General features: G+C 45.0%; 1 long non-coding RNA gene across 1 annotated transcript; it reads left to right on the top strand.

Moving 5' to 3' along the window:
• The first annotated feature begins 42 nt into the window (after positions 1 to 42).
• On the top strand, positions 43 to 2,388 carry LOC117245295. The gene is made up of 2 exons (XR_004499870.1): positions 43 to 1,559; positions 2,126 to 2,388. It is a non-coding gene; the product is annotated as an uncharacterized LOC117245295 (long non-coding RNA).
• The last annotated feature ends 2,381 nt before the right edge of the window (positions 2,389 to 4,769 follow it).

Raw genomic sequence — 4,769 nt, 5'->3', positions numbered from 1 at the left:
CGTGGCAGCGCATCGCCCGGCAAATGGTGCCCGGAGCGGCGGCGGCGGGGGGGAGCCCGCTCGGGGAGCCGCGGGGCTAAAATTAGCCAAGTGCGGAGAGTTTAGGGGAAACAACAATGAAAAAGTGCATGGAGGGCAGCGGGTTCCCGGTGTCCGGGGCGGTTCGGGAGCGCCTGGAACGGGATTTCTTCAGCGCGGACAGGAGCGCCCTGCCAGGGCCGGTGCCGCCGGCCGCTGCCGAGGGGAGACGGATCACACGGAGGCTGGAAAATCAGATCCCAGCCCCGCGCAGGATATCCATAGAAACGGAGATTAAAAGGATGAAATAACTTATTTTGTTCTAAACAATAATGTTGCTATAAATACGAACATTTTCCTTGTTCCCTTCCTGAAAAGCGCAGAACATTTTAGCAGGCTCATCTCCTAACATAATAAATCGGTGTACACACACAGCCTGCAGATACCTTGCCCCCCTCGAAAGCATTCCCTGTTTTTGGTGGGAAATGGGCAAACCCAGGCTCTGTACCTGTCCCCTCTGGAATCAATAAGCTGCACGGTATTTTTCCAAATACAGCTACTTTCGCTGTTTTGCACTTCATCTGTAAAAGGAAAATATCTCTTCCCCCCCCAAGTGAGCGATTGTAGATTTTTTCTCAAATTGTATTTGATCACCGAGTGAATTTAGTGCTCGCTCAAGTCCGTGGGCTGACTGCTTGGAAATGGCTCTGCCTGTCTTTGGAGAAGTTACGGCAGAGACAGCGGCAGAGCAATTGCCACAGATTATTTCCCAATCTGCTGCCGGCCTCCTTTGGAAGAGCACCATCATTTCAGCCTCCATTTCCACTTTTTGCTGAGGCTGCTGCTTACAAAGATACTAATTGCGATGGCGGGTTTTATGTTAATGGGTTCCACGTAATGATCAGCCCGACGACTACAGACCTTCAGATTGTTGGTTGGCTGCGCTGGGAATAAAACTAATGGCATTTGGTTATGAAAATGTCAGATCTCTACATGGTGATCTAAACTGGGGGCTCAATGAGACCAAAATCCAAGAGCCTCCACGCGACTGCCGTGGGGCTGGACCCAGGGATGCCCTTGGATAAGGGAACTCCTTCTCCCCCAGCAGTGCTGTGCCTTGGGGGAGGGCAGCTCCTTGCTGGGATGATGCTGGAGAGGATTGGGGCGCCTGGCTGGGGTCCCCCCTGCTCCGGGGAGAGGGTGTGGGGTGCTGGGAGCGACAGCCGGGGACGGAGCAGGGATGGAGCTGTGTGAGCCTCCGAATTCTGACTAACGCCGTAACCGGTTTGGTAGCTCTAAAATAGGATTTTAATCCTGGGAAGCATCATTTCACATTCCAGTGATCTAATCAAAATCCTTTCCTCTAATCTCTCCATGGTCCCCCCTTTCTAGATGAAAGAGGCTGGAGTTCCTGTCTTCACCCTTTCTCCGCTGCCTCCCTGTTCTACCAGTCTGTTCTGTGTCCAGGCAACTGCAAAAAGACATTTCAAAGGCTCCTGCCGTGCCATGTAGATGTTTTCTCTTGTTAGTTTGGACTGCAGGTGTGTAAGCCTCAAGGATGAAGTATCATGGTGCTGTTTTAGGTTCGGGGCACACAGTCATGGCACAATAAATCACATAGGAACGCTCCGCTTTGAACGCGCGCACACAGAAAAGGGAAAAGAAAAAACCATCTGACCTGAATCATTTTCTGGAAACACATCTGGTTAAAATCCAAAGTTTTAAATTGAGTAATATTTTAAAATACATTTGGTAGGTATTAAGTTACAGTGTTATAGCTGGTAATATTTATGATACTAATGTGTTAAGCGGAGGTTTATATCTGTCAAGAAATATGAATGATTATCATATGGGGTAACAAATGAATCCTGATATAAATAACATTTTATGATATTTTTAACATTATTGTAGTCTTTTTTTTTTTCCACAGAAGTTACATTATTGCCAATTTGAAATAAAAGCTCTGTGGCTACATACCAAAGCTTTTAGCTATGTAATTTTGAATAAGTATGAAGCAGCACGGCTGATTTGGGGAATTACTGCGAAACCTTAACTCTGCCGGAAGACAAATGCTGAGCACCTATAATTCCTATTGTCTTCCATGCAGGATCAAGTCCCTCGTTTGCCATTTTGTGTGGCAGCAAGCCCAAGGAAATCTTGCTTGACAGCTCTGTTTTCTCAAAGTGCTGCATTTCTTCGGGCTGGATTCTGTAAAGATCCTGCAGGCTACAGAGCTCCTTGGAGCAAGCGATAATGTGCTTTGTGTTCCTGCTGAAATGTACCTGTGTACGATGGGAGAGGGAGCTTGGAAAACTGGCTGCACCCTGGCAAGAAGATGGTTGGAATAAAGTTTTCTTGTGTTATAATGTTTTGAGGAATCATTCTCATCTGTTCGTTTGAGGAAGGTTTTTCTAAAGTTAGATTTGATCTGTGTAAATGCTAACTTCTTTCAAGAGGCACTAATAGAGTACTGGAAAAGGAAGCACAGTGAATTTGAAGTTTAAATCTCAAATTATGGCAGCAACCAGCAATACATCTAAAATATTTGTAAGTATGTTGTACAGATTTCTTTTTAGGAATTGGGTGAAAATCACATTAAAATCTGTTACTTATTAATGTCCTAAGATCTCACTGATGCAGCTCTTCAATGAACATATTTACACTTTGGGCCATCACAGAAAATTGTCCTTGTTATTCTTCATGTCATCACCTGGAATATTGAAGAAAATGGATCTTTATTCCAAAGGTCCCAAACTGGTTGGGAGCAGTTCCTTAGCACAGCTGCTCCCTTGGGCATCACTGTGCATTCATGAGGATATTTTGGACAATAAGTCCAGTATTGATCACTGGACTTAGGCTTCTCTTTGCCTTAATGAACCTGGTTGATTTTCTTGGCCAGGACTGAAAGATGAGGTGCTGCTTCTCCCAGCACTTGTAACTTTTGTGTCTCTTTTCCAAGGATTCTTGTGTTTTTTTCCTTCTCATTTTCAAACTGAGCCCCAAATTTTTATCAGTTCTCCTAAAAGAGTTCCTCCAGAGCCTTCTCTGTACCCATGTCTGCTCCTTGTCCAGGCCCTTCCCTCCTCACTTCATGGCTCTCATCTTTGCATCTTCTTCAGCTGATTGTTGTCCCTGGCTGCCTGTGCCCGCTGGAAAGGAGCTCCTCATTCCAAAATCCCAGCCCTCTCCACTGTGGAAATGCCCTCCTGTTCACCTAAAACTGGATTTGAGCTATCCTTTTCTGCTCTGTGCCATTGCCCAGTGAGATTCCACAGGGATGGCAGGGAGCAGAGACATCCAAACAGATAATTTATGTTCCTGGGAGATTTAGTCCAAATTAAGATCAAAACTCATATATGTCTTCCAAATCACAGATATTTTTTTTTCTCAATTATTGTCAATGACTCTAATTCTGCTTGATTTATATCTCTGGTAGTAGCCAGAGGTTTTGCAGCACATAAATTGCCTGAGGGTTTGGCCAGTGATGTGACATGTAGAAGCTCAGGAAAGCTCCTGAGCAGAACATGGTTGGAAACAGATAAAATAGCAGGGAGAAGGATCCCCCATGCCTGCACACAATAACCTGGGTGTCCAGCTGTGGTCACTCAGCTGGATGGGCCCTTGTTTTCTCAACCAACATGCCAAATTCCCACATTCTTTGGTAAATTGGTAGAGTTTTAGCAGAAATCATGTTGATGGCAGCACACATGATCCAAGCACAAAATCCTGTGATTTCTGTTATCCTGTGAGCACTGCACAGCCACAGATACACTCTGGCAGGTGGAGGAGAAGAAAACAATTCTCACAGAGGGCAGGGAAAACAGCCACAATTAAAAGCAAAGTAAATTTGCGTGGTGTGGTTACTTGCTGGTTAACTCTGAAGACATTTATGAGGATCCAGCATAACCCACAACAGATCTTCCTTGAGGATTTGTGGATTAACCCACACCAACACAAACATGGGATGGCATTGCAGTGGTGTCTCTGCCATGTGCATCTAATGAAGACCCCCAAAAGAGCTCCCACAACATTTCTCTCAAATAGCTGCTTTTCTCAACCTCTGTTCCATCCAGATGCATGGTTGTGTTTTGGCCAACATCTGGAACAGCAGAAAGAATTAGAGGAGGAAAGGATCTCTTGGGTTATGCCTTCTCTGGAGCTGGACTGAGTAAATTTGATACTGAATTTCTTTCAGGGTCTGGCTCACCCCAGCTTTAATTTGTCAGCACTGTTCTTGCCTTCTCATCCTATATCCCATGCACAGGATGGTACCAGAGCCAGGATTTTGTTGGATAGGAGGCACATCGAGCCCTTCTCTGTCCTCATGCTCCATGCAGCACCCTTCTCTCTGACTTAGTCTGATCTTGATTTGGGAATTTACCTTTTCTGCTCTCTAAAGGGATCAGCAGACAAGTTAGTAGGTTATGTTCCCAGGAAAAATTCCTACTTTTTTTTTTTTTCACCTGGAAACTTTAATGATTTTTACCCTTTTACTGGTTTCTCTTAGAGGTTTGGGTTTTGCACATCTTGCTATTCCTATCATGAGCCCTCACCCACTTCATGCAGCCACTTCCTCACTTCAAGTTCTTACTTTTCCCCTCTCCCTCCCTCCTCAGGTACATTTTGGCTGTGCTTTTGCCTCCACTAACTCTATCCCAGCCAGATATTTCTCCCAATTCTCTGCTGAATCTTCAGCTCCAATATTCCACATATAGAATAAGGATCTGAAGCCTGCATTATTAATTTAAATG

Source organism: Parus major, chromosome 19 (genome assembly GCF_001522545.3).
Source record: "Parus major isolate Abel chromosome 19, Parus_major1.1, whole genome shotgun sequence".
Lineage (NCBI taxonomy): Eukaryota > Metazoa > Chordata > Aves > Passeriformes > Paridae > Parus > Parus major.
Note: the sequence above shows the minus strand (reverse complement) of the source record. Positions and strands in the feature narration are given on the sequence as shown.